This window comes from Drosophila erecta, unplaced genomic scaffold (assembly GCF_003286155.1).
Source record: "Drosophila erecta strain 14021-0224.00,06,07 unplaced genomic scaffold, DereRS2 tig00000420-arrow-arrow-pilon, whole genome shotgun sequence".
NCBI lineage: Eukaryota > Metazoa > Arthropoda > Insecta > Diptera > Drosophilidae > Drosophila > Drosophila erecta.
The window spans coordinates 33,545-51,272 of record NW_020825245.1 but is presented as its reverse complement, the minus strand read 5'-3'; the positions used below and the strand labels follow the sequence as shown (position 1 = coordinate 51,272).

General features: G+C 42.4%; 2 non-coding genes and 1 pseudogene across 2 annotated transcripts; all 3 read right to left on the bottom strand.

The window, feature by feature from the left end:
* Positions 1–3,262: 3,262 nt before the first annotated feature.
* LOC113564715 lies at positions 3,263–5,985 on the bottom strand (annotated as a pseudogene).
* A 389-nt stretch (positions 5,986–6,374) lies between these two features.
* Positions 6,375–6,553, bottom strand: LOC113564717. Its single transcript, XR_003408256.1, has one exon. It is a non-coding gene; the product is annotated as a 5.8S ribosomal RNA (ribosomal RNA).
* Positions 6,554–7,402: 849 nt separating this feature from the next.
* Positions 7,403–9,400, bottom strand: LOC113564712. The gene has a single exon (XR_003408254.1). It is a non-coding gene; the product is annotated as a small subunit ribosomal RNA (ribosomal RNA).
* Positions 9,401–17,728: the final 8,328 nt, after the last annotated feature.

The following is a 17,728-nucleotide window of genomic DNA, read 5'->3' as shown; positions in this document are numbered from 1 at the left end:
AAAACTGGCAGTAAGCAAATTCCCCTGTATGAGGAGGGCTCACACTTGTCCTTCTCGGGTCCCTTGAGTAGCGCCAACTACTCGTGGGCACTTCCACTCGCTGGGAAAGTATCCCGATCGGATGCAACGGGAAGTACAAACGCTGCCAGGTGCTGAGGTACGGCGCGCCAGACTGCCTTACAAATAGTGCCATTGATGCCGTCCAAGCCAGGCGAACGCCTGCTCTTCAGTCGGCCAACACAGACATCAATCTCGAGTGTTTCAAGGGCCGGTGGGTCTTCCTCCACGATGGCAGTCGGTGCTTCGGACTCCGCAACTGGGAAAAAGTTGCGAAGGAGCACTCGTGCACAATCACCCCAATCGGTGATCAGCTCGCCATTTCACGCGGAGGCACCCAATCTCCGTGCACTTTCTTCGACCTCGGCAAAATTTGTAGACGCGCCCCCATGGATCATCGGCATGATCTCCCACGAAGCGTTTCCAATCGTCCATTTTCGCCCTCCCAATGAGCCTTTTGTAGTTGGCTGAGGTCCGTCTCAGCTCGACTACAAAGGCTCTGCAGCAACATCGTCATCACGATGCCGTGCATCCTGGAGTCGGCGACGAAGTCTCCGAACTTCGCGCCTTGCAGCGCTCAGGTCGGCAGTCCACCAACGTGCTCTCCTGCTGGGCGATCTTGGCGATTTTCTACCCAACGCAATATCGCACACATCATGCACGATACTGCGCAGGGTGGAAACCTGCTGGTCCAACGGCGACTCAGAGAAGCTTCCCGGAAGTTCGGCTGTTCTACTCACCATCTCCTCCTCGAACAATCGCCAACGTGCATTGGAGAGGTTCCAGGACGGCACAGGAGCTATGCTCTCAACTGCGCTCGTGGAGGTTGTTTCGGCCACAACAGTAATGATGTTGTGGTCACTCAACTCCCACTCGTCCACTCTCCACTCATATGTGGCCCACATAGATGCTGCCTCGTTGACGATTGTCACGTCGATATCACTACGAGCTCTGTAGTTATCGAACGTGTACACCTCTGTTGGCTGGTTTAGGGCAGCGGCTCTTGCCTCCAGCATCCACTCAGACAGCAGCTCACCCCGACTGTAGTTAGCTTGCCCCTCGGCATGCCGAGAGAGTTTGGCAAACCACATGGGGACACTGCATTCGCGTCGAGGCCCAGGATTGCGGGGGTTCTGCTAGCCTGTAGCAGGATCGCATCCATGTACCGAAGGTACGGTTCCAAAGGTGCATCGAATTGGCAGTATGCTGAACAAAGGAAGATTGAGCCAAAACTCCCTTTTACTACCAGACATACGCCATACTCTGTGGTGAGGGTCTCCACTGGCATACAGATGGCATCCTGCTGATCTACTAGGATGGCTGCCTTCCCTCGCCGGTCAGTGTAAATCCTCATTCCTTGAGGCAGCACATCCATCCCGTCGCTGCTGAGGTACGGCTCCTGCACCAGTGCGAACATTGAGCTTGAACTCCTGAGTCGGACACCAAGCTCTATGGTCGCAGCTCGCCCTCGGCCACAGTTCGCTTGGATGAAGCTAAACATTAATGTCTAGCTTGCACCCTCGCTAGCACCGCGCCATATATTGGGCAAGCGCTCGAGAGCATATGATGTCCCGAGGGTCGCCCTCTATGCCGGCAATTTCGGCAGTCCACCGGGTTCTGGCACCTTGCCGCGTTGTGGCCCTGCTGCCCGCACTGGCGGCAGACGTTGTCCTTCTGACGGCACTCGCTGATCTTGTGGTCGAAGCCCACGCATCTGTGACAGGCATAGGTGCGGACCTGCGATCGGCATCGGAACGAGAACCACTTGATGTACACCCGACCCACATCAAGCTTCGCCATCGCTCCATCATCGACTTCCAGCGTCACATTGACAGTGGCGCCGTCAGTCACCGACCACGCCTTAGTCAACAGGTGCACCGACTTCTTAAATTGCGATGCCGTCATCGTGTCATCGAAGTTGTTTTCCCGCAGTTCCGTCATGAATTCCTCCGGGCTGATGGCCGTGTCCACGTCGTAAACGACTACCTTCGGCTTCTCAGCAGCATTCCTCGTAACATTTAGTCCCACTTCGGCGAATCTCTTCGATGACACCACCTTCTGCAGCTCTCCGACTGAGGGTGTGCGGATAATGGCTCCATCGCCTCTCCGGAGTTCACGCACCTCGTGAACCCTGACTCCGAGGGAGGGTGCAACCATATTTCGCACCTTCTCAGCTATCGCCTTCCCCGATAGCGCTGGGTCGTCGCACTTCACGACCGCTGACCATGTCTCGCGAACCTTCGCAGTCCGCGGGGCATCAATGGGTGCTGCCTGAAGCATCTGAGGAGGGTTGGCCGCCGTAGTCATCGACGGGGTCGGTGGCGGTGGCATAGCCAGCCGCGTCTCCAGCTCTCCACACCTGAGCATCAACGCCATAACCAGCTCGTCGTAACGGCTGATAGCCAAGGTGAGCTCGTCCGTGTTCACCCCTCCTAGGCTGCGAAAACTGCTGCGCACCATACGCTGAGTGGCCGACAGCTCTGCCATCATGGCTGCTTGCCCAGCACGAGCGGCAGCGGTGGCAGCTGTGGCGGTGGCAACAGCGCGGGCGACAGCGGGGGGCGACAGCGGGGGCAACGGCGGGGGCGGCAGCGGGGGCAACAGCAGCGACGGGGGCATCCATCGACGAAAACTCCTCGTCTAACACGCCTACGGGTTCAGGAACTCCATTCGCCGCCACGGCAACCAGCTTCGCCTGCGTTGGCACCGAGCTCTTTGAAGCCAGTACGCTTTTACGCCTGCGACGCGTAGACTTCTTCGACGCACTGCTGGCGCTCATGGCGCTCGCAGTGCTATCGCTTTCCATCGGACTTACCCAATGGAAGTGGCTCCTCCTTTTACCAAGTCAAGCAACTTTAGCTTGCTGACAGAGGCTGGTTGCTATGGCACACTGGCTCCACCTATTCACAGTGGCGCCACCAATTGCTCGGTATGGCAACACTAAAATTATCCAATGCACACACCTTAGCAAAGTTCACAACCGATCAGCTGGCGCTGAGAGAATCCCACACGAAAAGGGCTAACGCCTCTCTCGCAGAGAGCGCTCTCACTCAACACGTGGCCCTCGTGGAAAATTTCCAATTGAAAATCGTTTATTTCCACAACACGCGATGTTCTTTCGCTCACAAATTTTCAACTTTTGTTCGCGACACCTTCACACACACTTTACTCCGTTTTTCAACGTATAAATCCGCGGATTTACTCAACAATGACCGTAGCAATGGGAGCTCGAGGAAAACACGTCCGTCGTTAATCCATTCATGCGCGTCACTAATTAGATGACGAGGCATTTGGCTACCTTAAGAGAGTCATAGTTACTCCCGCCGTTGACCCGCGCTTACTTGAATTTCTTCACTTTGACATTCAGAGCACTGGGCAGAAATCACATTGTGTCAACACCCGCTAGGGCCATCACAATGCTTTGTTTTAATTAGACAGTCGGATTCCCCAAGTCCGTGCCAGTTCTGAATTGATTGTTAATTGATAATCGTTATAATTAATAAGAACTAATTGGTTTAACCCAAATAGTATTCTTAAAAATTTTAGCAAGAAAGTTCCACAATTGGCTACGTAACTAAACTATCCGGGGAACAAGTAACTAACATAAATGCTAGAAACTCTATTTACCATAAACCATGTTATTGTTTCCCAATCAAGCCCGACTATCTCAATCTTCAGAGCCAATCCTTATCCCGAAGTTACGGATCTAATTTGCCGACTTCCCTTACCTACATTATTCTATCGACTAGAGACTCTTCACCTTGGAGACCAGCTGCGGATATTGGTACGGCCTGTTGAGAAGTTTGCGTGTCCCCACCATAAATTTTCAAGGTCCGAGGAGAAAATATCGACACAACAGTATATGTCATGCTCTTCTAGCCCATCTACCATATCTCTCTGCGAAAGACTTCCATGGTAGTACGGCTATAAAACAGAAAAGAAAACTCTTCCGATATCTCTCGACGGCTTCTTTATGGTCGTTCCTGTTGCCAGGATGAGCACGAGGCCCATATTTAATAACAAACGGATACTCAACAGGTTACGGAATTGGAACCGTATTCCCTTTCGTTCAAAATTATTCAAGTGTATTATTTTCGCTTTGTTTATATAATTTGGCATTTTTGTTTTACTTGAAAATTTTCGGCTTTCGCCTTGAACTTAGGACCGACTAACTCGTGATCAACCACTGTTCACACGAAACCCTTCTCCACTTCAGTCCTCCAAGGTCTCATTCGATTATTTGCTACTACCACCAAGATCTGTACCAATGGCAGCTCCATGCAGGCTTACGCCAAACACTTCTACGCATACCATTGTACCTTCCTACTCACTAAAGTTTCAAAATTTATATCACAAGTAATATAAATCATCTACTTTAGCGGTAATGTATAGGTATACAACTTAAGCGCCATCCATTTTAAGGGCTAGTTGCTTCGGCAGGTGAGTTGTTACACACTCCTTAGCGGATTTCGACTTCCATGATCACCGTCCTGCTGTTTTAAGCAACCAACGCCTTTCATGGTATCTGCATGAGTTGTTAATTTGGGCACCGTAACATTACGTTTGGTTCATCCCACAGCGCCAGTTCTGCTTACCAAAAGTGGCCCACTGGGCACATTATATCATAACCTTGAACTTCATATCAAGAAAGTTAAGGTTCTTACCCATTTAAAGTTTGAGAATAGGTTAAGATCGTTTCGACCCTAAGGCCTCTAATCATTCGCTTTACCAGATAAGATTATTTTATATAATATTAAAATGCACCAGCTATCCTGAGGGAAACTTCGGAAGGAACCAGCTACTAGATGGTTCGATTGGTCTTTCGCCCCTATACTCAATTCTGACAATCGATTTGCACGTCAGAACTGTTTCGGTCTTCCATCAGGGTTTCCCCTGACTTCAACCTGATCAAGTATAGTTCACCATCTTTCGGGTCACAGCATATATGCTCAAGGTACGTTCCAGTTAGAGGCATAAATAATATAAATATACATTATACATAACTATATAGAACGCCCCGGGATTGTGTTAATTAGCTATAAATAGTTAAAAAACTAATCCCATTATTAGTCAAGTTAATTACGCTATTAGGTTTATATCCCAATAACTTGCACATATGTTAGACTCCTTGGTCCGTGTTTCAAGACGGGTCCCGAAGGTATCCTGAATCTTTCGCATTGTTAATCATACAAGTGCATATAATAAACACAAAAATCAATGATAATTATGCCATTATATAATTCCGAAAAATTAACGCACTGTAATCATATTAATCTATCAGCACTTTATCAAATTAATAACATTTATTCTGTGTTAAAATGCAAGCAATTTAATTGGAATAAACTATAAGTTATATTTTATGATAAATTTGGTATATGCTAATAGATTACAATGTCCTTATATGGAAAAAATGCACACTATCCTCATAATATTATTTAAATATTACAATTTTAATGATGAATTTTCCATAACGGATATTCAGGTTCATCGGGCTTAACCTCTAAGCAGTTTCACGTACTGTTTAACTCTCTATTCAGAGTTCTTTTCAACTTTCCCTCACGGTACTTGTTTACTATCGGTCTCATGGTTATATTTAGTTTTAGATGGAGTTTACCACCCACTTAGTGCTGCACTATCAAGCAACACGACTCTTTGGAAACATCATCTAGTAATCATTAACGTTATACGGGCCTGGCACCCTCTATGGGTAAATGGCCTCATTTAAGAAGGACTTAAATCGTTAATTTCTCATACTAGAATATTGACGCTCCATACACTGCATCTCACATTTGCCATATAGACAAAGTGACTTAGTGCTGAACTGTTTTCTTTTCGCTCGCCGCTACTAAGAAAATCCTTGTTAGTTTCTTTTCCTCCCCTAATTAATATGCTTAAATTCAGGGGGTAGTCCCATATGAGTTGAGGTTGTATATAACTTTTTCTTGCCATTAATTCTTTATATATAATGATAAAAACATTTTATTAAATTCGTTATAAAATTTCCATTATTTCTTGTAGCAAAGTGTTTTCCATTAAACGAACCAACGAAGAATAATAACATAACCAAGTTTTTTCTATTTCCGAATCATTAATAAGAGACAATTCTAGATGAAAAATAATTCAATTTTTTATGCTAGACATTTCTCAGTATTACTTGATCGAAAAAGAAAATATTTCTCTTCGTTTTTCACATCCAAATGTGAGATAATGTTTTTCATATATATTTTTTAATATTATGAATAAAAATATTATTATTTTATCCAATAATATACCATATGCTTATAAAATTTATAAACAACTTAATTAGCATAGTCTTACAACCCTCAACCATATGTAGTCCAAGCAGCACTATAAAATTAATTAAAGTACATAACAGCATGGACTGCGATATGCGTTCAAAATGTCGATGTTCATGTGTCCTGCAGTTCACACGATGACGCACAGTTTGCTGCGTTCTTCATCGACCCATGAGCCGAGTGATCCACCGCTTAGAGTTTTATAATTCATTTTTATATAATGTCAATTTTGTTTTTATTGAAAGAAATTAAAAATACACCATTTTACTGGCATATATCAATTCCTTCAATAAATGTATTTTTATACCTAAAATAAATGCTGCGAAATGTCTTAGTTTCATATAAGCATTATGTATCATATAATCTGGTTATTTACGGTTTATATTTAACTATGTTTGGGCGATACATACTGCAATTTATATAAAACATTAACCTGATGGGTACCAGGTACAACATTGTATATTTTAGGTTGTTGCATTAGCCAACGTATGCTCATAACTAAGATGAACAATACATATTCGCAACGCGTGTATATTATGGTCCATATACACACAAAGTTCACCATTTTATATTAACAAATTATTTTGATAACCATTATTTTTAATGTTTTAATTCGATTTCCATTTTCGAATTTGATATCTTCGATCTCTCCAATATTCGAAGTTTTATTTTTACATTTCAAAGCCACATATATATAATATTTTTTTTTGTTGTGCCCGCCATTACACAACATGTTAAAATCTTATGAGGTTGCCAAAGCCTCATATAAATAAAAACCCATCAGATTCATTTTATTTTGATTTTAACTTTTATTTTAATATATATTTATATATATATTTTTAATTTGATTCAATTGAATCGTTTCGTTCTATAATCATATCATATTATGCGCTTTGCTTTTGTAAAATTCGGTAATCTGGTAAATTTGATAATATGGTAATATAAATTTGGTAAATTTTTTAATTTGGTAATTTGGTAAGTAATTTTGGTAAATTCAAAATGTATTTGTATTATAACAAATTTTTATTAACGGTAAGGATTTTATACAATAATGATCCTTCCGCAGGTTCACCTACGGAAACCTTGTTACGACTTTTACTTCCTCTAAATAATCAAGTTCGGTCAACTTTTGCGAAACAACCGTAACACGCAAGGCGTCACAGTGATCACGTCCGGAGACCTCACTAAATAATTCAATCGGTAGTAGCGACGGGCGGTGTGTACAAAGGGCAGGGACGTAATCAATGCGAGTTAATGACTCACACTTACTGGGAATTCCAAGTTCATGTGAACAGTTTCAGTTCACAATCCCAAGCATGAAAGTGGTTCAGCGGTTTACCCGGACCTCTCGGTCTAGGAAATACACGTTGATACTTTCATTGTAGCGCGCGTGCAGCCCAGGACATCTAAGGGCATCACAGACCTGTTATTGCTCAATCTCATTATTGCTAGACGCAATTTGTCCATTTAAGAAGCTAGTGTCCTTATAATGGGACAAACCAACAGGTACGGCTCCACTTACATAAACACATTCAAACACAATAAACATTTTACTGCCACCATGAATGAAGGCTATATAAGCTTCAGCACCATAATCCTGAAGATATCTATTTAATATATTTGAGTCTCGTTCGTTATCGGAATTAACCAGACAAATCACTCCACGAACTAAGAACGGCCATGCACCACCACCCATAGATTCGAGAAAGAGCTATCAATCTGTCTTACACACTTATGTTCGGACCTGGTAAGTTTTCCCGTGTTGAGTCAAATTAAGCCGCAGGCTCCACTCCTGGTGGTGCCCTTCCGTCAATTCCTTTAAGTTTCAGCTTTGCAACCATACTTCCCCCGGAGCCCAAAAGCTTTGGTTTCCCGGGAAGCGACTGAGAGAGCCATAAAAGTAGCTACACCCAATTGCTAGCTGGCATCGTTTATGGTTAGAACTAGGGCGGTATCTGATCGCCTTCGAACCTCTAACTTTCGTTCTTGATTAATGAAAACATCTTTGGCAAATGCTTTCGCTTAAGTTAGTCTTACGACGGTCCAAGAATTTCACCTCTCGCGTCGTAATACTAATGCCCCCAAACTGCTTCTATTAATCATTACCTCTTGATCTGAAAACCAATGAAAGCAGAACAGAGGTCTTATTTCATTATCCCATGCACAGAATATTCAGGCATTTGAAGCCTGCTTTAAGCACTCTAATTTGTTCAAAGTAATAGTACCGGCCCACAATAACACTCGTTTAAGAGCACTAATGCAGGTTTTTAAATAGGAGGAACATATGAAAAAATACAAGTATTTAATCACATATAAGAACTCCACCGGTAATACGCTTACATACATAAAGGTATAGTACTAACCACAATTGTAAGTTGTACTACTACCCGTATGAAGCACAAGTTCAACTACGAACGTTTTAACCGCAACAACTTTAATATACGCTATTGGAGCTGGAATTACCGCGGCTGCTGGCACCAGACTTGCCCTCCAATTGGTCCTTGTTAAAGGATTTAAAGTGTACTCATTCCAATTACAGGGCCTCGGATATGAGTCCTGTATTGTTATTTTTCGTCACTACCTCCCCGAGCTGGGAGTGGGTAATTTACGCGCCTGCTGCCTTCCTTAGATGTGGTAGCCGTTTCTCAGGCTCCCTCTCCGGAATCGAACCCTGATTCCCCGTTACCCGTTGCAACCATGGTAGTCCTAGATACTACCATCAAAAGTTGATAGGGCAGACATTTGAAAGATCTGTCGTCGGTACAAGACCATACGATCTGCATGTTATCTAGAGTTCAACCAATATAACGATCTTGCGATCGCTTGGTTTTAGCCTAATAAAAGCACATGTCCCATAAGGTTCATGTTTTAATTGCATGTATTAGCTCTAGAATTACCACAGTTATCCAAGTAACTGTTAACGATCTAAGGAACCATAACTGATATAATGAGCCTTTTGCGGTTTCACTTTTAATTCGTGTGTACTTAGACATGCATGGCTTAATCTTTGAGACAAGCATATAACTACTGGCAGGATCAACCAGAATAATGTTTCTTTCTTCATATTCCATTCATATTTTTCGAATTGAAATAAGCAATATAAATATTATAGATTTCCATTTTATATAATTCCATTTATTATATCATATTGAAAAATACTTCAATATTTTGCCTTTGGGTAAAATTTTAAATCTCTTTTAATTCGATTACGGCCATTTTTATATAGCATTCGTATTCGTATATTCCATTATATTTTTATACTTGTTTCACCATTATTAACAAGTTCAATAATATATATTTCTATAATTTTGTATTTATATTATACATATTTCATTCTAAAATATCATTTTGTTTCCAACATACATAATTATTGTATCCACACATGTACAATTTTTGTTTAACCAATATAAATATTGAGTTAAATCATTTGCAATTTGATGATAAATTTAAAATTTATCTTTATCCATATAACTCTCTGGTAATACATAACGTAAAACCGAGCGCATATGATTTCTATATTAAAAATTTTGTAATTTTTCCATCATGTAATAAATATGAATATATATATTATACCGCGGTAACGATATAATTTTCCAACTTTACGGCAGGTAATATATTATTAAATAAATAACAATAAATTTGCCTGCCTCCAAAAATTAACGATAATATATGGAAACGATTTGTTATTCTATGTATAATAGAAACTTGACTGTTGTTTCAACGATATTATCTAAAGTCGTATATTCCTATTAACCGCGGAGCCAAGTCCCATGTTCATAAGAACTGAGAAACAAATTTGTACGGATAATAATATACTTTATTTGTAAGTAACCAAATTTAAATCATCATGATCCGAAATATATATTTCGAATAATGCATGAGGTCGGCAACCACTGCCTACCTATAGTAGTTTTTGAACCCGCTGTCCTCAAAGCGGGTATTTTCAATTCTGTTTGCCACCCAACACGTGCTATTCTCTTATATATTAAGAGAATTTTCCTTTATTCATATATAAATGAATTATTTTTTCCATTAATCATATGATAATTGCTCATTTTCATATGTTTTATATTTAATTTCCTTATATTATTGTCAAAATCATATGAATACATAAGTTTTGAACAATACGAGAGGTCGGCAACCACTGCCTACCTATAGTAGTTTTTGAACCCTCTGTCGATCAGAGCGTCGTTTACACTACTAATACCTCTCACTTATATGGGTTTTCTCTATAATACTAAGAGAATATAGGAGTATTTCTGAATTTTTTTCCTTTATACATATAATAAATATTCATTTTCATATGTTTTATAATTAATTTCCTTATATTATTGTCAAAATCATATGAATACATAAGTTTTGAACAATACGAGAGGTCGGCAACCACTGCCTACCTATAGTAGTTTTTGAACCCTCTGTCGATCAAAGCGTCGTTTACACTACTAATACCTCTCACTTATATGGGTTTTCTCTATAATACTAAGAGAATATAGGAGTATTTCTGAATTTTTTCCTTTATACATATAATAAATATTCATTTTCATATGTTTTATATTTAATTTCCTTATATTATTGTCAAAATCATATGAATACATAAGTTTTGAACAATACGAGAGGTCGGCAACCACTGCCTACCTATAGTAGTTTTTGAACCCTCTGTCGATCAGAGCGTCGTTTACACTACTAATACCTCTCACTTATATGGGTTTTCTCTATAATACTAAGAGAATATAGGAGTATTTCTGAATTTTTTCCTTTATACATATAATAAATATTCATTTTCATATGTTTTATAATTAATTTCCTTATATTATTGTCAAAATCATATGAATACATAAGTTTTGAACAATACGAGAGGTCGGCAACCACTGCCTACCTATAGTAGTTTTTGAACCCTCTGTCGATCAAAGCGTCGTTTACACTACTAATACCTCTCACTTATATGGGTTTTCTCTATAATACTAAGAGAATATAGGAGTATTTCTGAATTTTTTCCTTTATACATATAATAAATATTCATTTTCATATGTTTTATAATTAATTTCCTTATATTATTGTCAAAATCATATGAATACATAAGTTTTGAACAATACGAGAGGTCGGCAACCACTGCCTACCTATAGTAGTTTTTGAACCCTCTGTCGATCAGAGCGTCGTTTACACTACTAATACCTCTCACTTATATGGGTTTTCTCTATAATACTAAGAGAATATAGGAGTATTTCTGATTTTTTTCCTTTATACATATAATAAATATTCATTTTCATATGTTTTATAATTAATTTCCTTATATTATTGTCAAAATCATATGAATACATAAGTTTTGAACAATACGAGAGGTCGGCAACCACTGCCTACCTATAGTAGTTTTTGAACCCTCTGTCGATCAAAGCGTCGTTTACACTACTAATACCTCTCACTTATATGGGTTTTCTCTATAATACTAAGAGAATATAGGAGTATTTCTGAATTTTTTCCTTTATACATATAATAAATATTCATTTTCATATGTTTTATAATTAATTTCCTTATATTATTGTCAAAATCATATGAATACATAAGTTTTGAACAATACGAGAGGTCGGCAACCACTGCCTACCTATAGTAGTTTTTGAACCCTCTGTCGATCAAAGCGTCGTTTACACTACTAATACCTCTCACTTATATGGGTTTTCTCTATAATACTAAGAGAATATAGGAGTATTTCTGAATTTTTTCTTTTATACATACAATAAATATTCCTTTTCATATGTTTTATATATAATTTCCTTATATTGTTCAATAAATATACGGATATTTCATATATTTTTCTTTATATATAATTATATACATTTATCCTATATTTATATGATAGGGACAATATCATATGTGTCTTGGCAACTTTACTTGATTTCTTTAAGTTCTTTATTTCTTTAATATGATAGGGACAATATCATATGCGTCTTGGCAACTTTACTTGATTTCTTTAAGTTCTTTAGTTCTTTAATATGATAGGGACATTATCATATGCGTCTTGGCAACTTTACTTGATTTCTTTAAGTTCTTTAGTTCTTTAATATGATAGGGACATTATCATATGCGTCTTGGCAACTTTACTTGATTTCTTTAAGTTCTTTATTTCTATAATTAGATAGGGACAATATCATATGCGTCTTGGCAACTTTACTTGATTTCTTTAAGTTCTTTATTTCTTTAATATGATAGGGACATTATCATATGCGTCTTGGCAACTTTACTTGATTTCTTTAAGTTCTTTAGTTAATAAATATACGGATATTTCATATATTTTTCTTTATATATAATTATATACATTTATCCTATATTTATATGATAGGGACAATATCATATGCGTATTGGCAACTTTACTTGATTTCTTTAAGTTCTTTATTTCTTTAATATGATAGGGACAATATCATATGCGTTTTGGCAACTTTACTTGATTTCTTTAAGTTCTTTAGTTCTTTAATATGATAGGGACATTATCATATGCGTTTTGGCAACTTTACTTGAGTTCTTTAAGTTCTTTATTTCTATAATTAGATAGGGACAATATCATATGCGTCACTAATTTGATTTTTTTTTTTTTTTTTTTTTTTTTTAATATTACAGTATCTTTATTTACATCTGCCCAGGAGGGCAATCAATTAAATTATGTGGTACATTGGCGGTTATGTAGATTTTCTAGGCAATCTTATATTTAATAGCTAGGGTCATCAGGGGATTCCTTTAGGGAACCCGGAAAGGTAGGTCAAGTGGATGGTTTCTTCGGAGTCTTCTGCGCTGTAGGCTGTTGTCCAGGAGGTTGACAGCAAGTTGGTTTTGGTGGTTTTCCAGCTTCTCCAGGTGCCTCCTGCTGGCTTTCCTGGACTCCTCGGCGACACTTTGCATTTTGAGGTCCCTTTTGATTGTCGTGTTCCTCACGTAGTAAGGACAGTTGAGGATAAATCTTAGGATGCGGCATTCTGCTCTCTGTAGTCTTTTGATATTTGTATGGGAGGCAGTGCCCCACAGCTCGATGCCGTATGTCCAAGCCGGCTTTATGATGGCTTTGTAGAGGAGTAGTTTGTATCTAGTCGGTAGCGTGCTTCGTCTGCCCAGGAGCCATGTCATGGAGCGGCATTTGTGCCTCATGAGTTTTACTTTATCCCCTATGTGGTCCTTCCATGTGAGACGCTTGTCCAGGGTTAGTCCCAGGTACTTGGCCCTCGAATTGGACGGTATGTTGGTGCCGTTGATGTGGACGGGTGGACAGTTGTCTGGTCTGAGTGTAAACGTGACGTAGGTGGATTTGTCAGCGTTTATGGTGATGTTCCACCTTTTCAGCCATGACTGTATCGTGTCCAGCTCGTGTTGCAGCCCTTGCGCTGCCAGGGTAGGGGTTGTGTCAGAACACAGGAGCGCTGTGTCGTCGGCGTAGGTGCATGTCAATATTCTATTGTCTTCAGATACTGGCATATCTGAGGTGAATATGTTGTACAGCACAGGACCGAGTACGCTGCCCTGAGGTACTCCGGCTCTCACCACGTGTTGGGGTGATTTGGAGTTACTGCTCCTCACGTAAAACCTCCTCTCTTCCACGTATGCCTTGAGGAACATGTAGTATGGGGTAGGTAACTGTTGCTTCAGCTTAAAAAGCAGGCCGAGGTGCCACACCCTGTCGAAAGCCTGCCTCACATCGAGGAAGACTGCCGCGCAATACTTCTTGTTTTCGAAGGCATCGAAGACCCTGGAGACGACCCGGTGGCACTGCTGGATGGCGCCATGTCCTTGCCTGAAACCGAACTGGTGGTCAGGGATGGTCCTCTTTTCCTCCAGGATGGTCAGCAACCTCTTGAGGAACAGCTTCTCAAGGATTTTTGACAGGATGGCGAGTAGACTGATCGGCCTGTATGAGCCTAGCTCGGCTTCTGGCTTGCCCGGCTTGTGTATGAGGATAACCTCAGCGCACTTCCACTGAGAAGGAAAGTGTCCCAGTCTTAAGCATTGGTTCATCAGAGCCTTCAGGTACTCTATGCAGTTCGCTGGGAGCAGCTTGAGGGCAGCTGCGTCGATTTGGTCGTGGCCAGGAGATTTGGTGAGCTTCAAGCACGAGATCTCATCCAGAATCTCCTGACTACCTATCTCTGCGATAGGCAGGTCCATAGGGCAGGCTGCGTCAACGAACTGCTTCGTCTCTTCAACGTCTTCGTCTTCACATAGGGCGAATGGCTGAAAGCTGGTTTCCAGGTGGTCAGCAAACGCAGTCCGCTTTCTCTTGGCTTGACCGGCACCATACACCTGCAGCTGTTTTGACAGGTGGCACCCTCCGCGCAGGCCTCTTCAGATATTTGGTGGCGTTCCAGATGTTGTGCTCAGCATTGCCAGGCTCCAGTTCTATTAGGTACTCCTCGAGCGCCTTGTTTCTCGAGTCATGAAGCATCTGTTTGAGCTGCTTGCAGGCTCTGTTGTAGGCCCTCTTGTCGGACGGTGTTCTGCTAGTCTGCCAGACTCTCCTCAGCCTCCTTTTCTCCGATACCATCGACGCCAGTTCAGTCGACCATAGATGGTTGTCCCTGCGGGCCACTTGGGGTCTCTCACTGTTGGTAGGAGGTGTGGGTGTGGCCATCCTTGCCGCCTGCTGGATTTTGCCAGTAAGGCTAGCAACGGCTTCGTCTATGTCTCCTCCAGTGCTGATAGCCGGGATGTGGGTCAACGTTTTCTTCAAGCCAGCTTTTGAACACAGTTATGTCGGTATTTCTCCTGATCAGTTTGGTGCCTCTGGGGGTGCTTAGGAAGGAGGTCCTAAGTACTATCCTGACCATGCTGTGGTCAGAGCACAGCTCGTAGCACCCAACTGTAGATACTTTCGCCGGGTCGATTCCTCTACTGATGCCTAGATCAAGGAGGTCCGGTATTTTGTTAGGGTCACTGGGCCAGTATGTTGGCTCACCCGTTGTGTGCAGATTGCAGCCCAACTCTCTGACGCACCTAAGCAGAGTGCTGCCCTTGGGGTTGACGATCCTGGAGCCCCACCATGTGTGCTTGGCATTAAAGTCTCCGCCAATAAGAAATTTGGGACCCAAGTTTTTCAGCTGCAGTGACAACTCGGGATGGCTGATTGTATAACGCGGGGGCAAGTATGCTGCCGCGATACAGATTTTGCCCGAATGTGTCAGCAGCTGGATCCTGGCGCATTGCATCCATTCCAGCTGCACCGGCTCCATCTCCTCGTACAGTAATCCTCTTCGTACGATTACTGTGGCTCCACCTCTGATCCTGTCCGCTGGGTGCAAGGCGTTGACCACCTCGTAGCCAGGGATTTTGAAGTGAGACCTCGTTGTAAAGTGGGTCTCGCTGACCAGCATCACGTCTACCTGGTTGGTTTTCAGGTAGAGCTCCACTTCTGGCTTGTTCCGCGCCAAGCCGTTAGCATTCCAGATTACTATTTGTGTATTCATGGCATGGTTCTCTGGCAGGAGAACATGGCCATCACCATGTCTTTAAACTGGGAGAACATTGAAGCCATCATGTTCTCCATGCGCTTCATTATTCTCTCCTCCAACGCTGCCTCCCGGTCAATGAGACCTTGTTGGTTGAAGGTGTGTTTGGGTTGCTGTTGCTGGGGGTATCCTCCCCTGATGACGTCAGCGTAGCTAAAGCCAGTGAATGTGGCGTTGTTGGTTGTCGCTGGTGGTGTATGGGCCTCTTTCGGCGGTGGTGTCATCGTCTTCGTTTTTGGCTTAGGGGAAGCCCTCTTCTTGGCCTCGATGTATACTCGACAGCCTTGGTATGACGCAGTGTGCGCCTCTCCGCAGTTACCGCATGTAGCAGGAGCGTCTTTGGCCTTAGTGCACTCGGTAGATGCATGCCCCTGACCGCATTTTACGCAAGTGTACTGCAATCTGCAGTACCTCTTGGTATGCCCGAAAGCCTGGCAGCGGTAGCACTGCACCAGGTCATTGAATTTTCTGGGCTCCTCGGTGGAGACCACAGCGTGGCAGAGCCTGTTGATCTCGAACACCTTTTTATTGTTACTTGAAGGCTCCAAGTTTACGAAGAACATAGCCATAGGTTTCTTTGTGGTTCTCGAGATGGCGTTCTTGATATCTCGAACAGTGTGTCCGAGCCCCTTCAGTTCTTCAGTGATGAGGTCAACTGGCGTTGTTGAATGTAGCCCTTTAATTACCACGCGAAAAGCTCGGTTTTCCTTGAGTTGGAAAGTCCTGAAGGCCATGTTGTGGTTGTCCATGTGGTTGACAATTTTCCGGTATGTCGAGCTGTCTTTCGGCATGATTCTGACGCTACCGCCTCCGGTAGCCTTGTAGGCGAAGCTACCTGGCTCGGTTACTTCTCCAAGGTCAGCTAGCATATCTGCGATGCTGTGCACCCCAGGTATTATGATTGGAGGGGGCTTGGGTACAGTGGCCTCCACTGGTATAGCTGGTTCCTTGGTGACAACGTCCTCTTCGATAGGCAGTGCAGCGAATCGGTTGGTATTTGACAGCAGCTCCTCAGCATCGCTGACCTTGTTGACTTTGGCCAGCTTAGCTGTCTTTTTCTTTAGGGGCAAGGTGAACTGTCGTACCTCACCTGGTTCCTCGTATTCATCGTCAGATTCGCTGGAGCTGGAGCTGGAGCTGGAGCTGCCAGTGGCCGACGTCTTCTTCTTCATGGGTTTTAGTACCTTGGGTACTTTGGGGTTTACGGTCGTAGCTAGATTAGGTGGCTCCTTGCGCTTGCCTGCATTCTTCTTAGGCACCAGCGTTTGCCAACCAGTTTTTCTTAGAAGTGGGCAGAGCCACATTATCCACTTCCATATCGTTTTTGCCCATGGTAACTGCGTGCAGTAGCACGTGTCTTTCAGATTTTGCCTTTCTGTACGAGTGAGTGTTAATTGTCAGGCACAGAAGGGGGGAGCAAAGAGCGCCACCTGGTGGCGCTTTATGGGACTGATTAACGCCCTCTGGCGGAGAAATTTTTTACTATAGGGGTAGAGGCGCCACCTATTTCGAAACTGGTTGTGGTTATCGGGTTCAATTTAGCCAGTACACACACCACTGGAACAGCTGTTCCACCAGCTGAGTAGGCGACGACTGGTGACACCAGACAGCTGATTTGCTAAACACGTGCACTTTTGCAAATAAGTTAAATACCATCTGCAGCCAAAGCACACGTTGCATGAACTTGCGTTCGCGTATCACACGCACTTCAGGTCTTGGGCCAACTTTCTGTACGTTTTTGAAGATTCCAGGTTTACTTTTTCACAGCGAAAATCACTCAGAGAATAAACACTTTATCCGTAGGCACGTCTGCACTCGACGAGAGTTAGGAAGTGACTGACTAATTTGATGACAAAGCATTTGGCAACTTTACTTGATTTCTTTAAGTTCTTTATA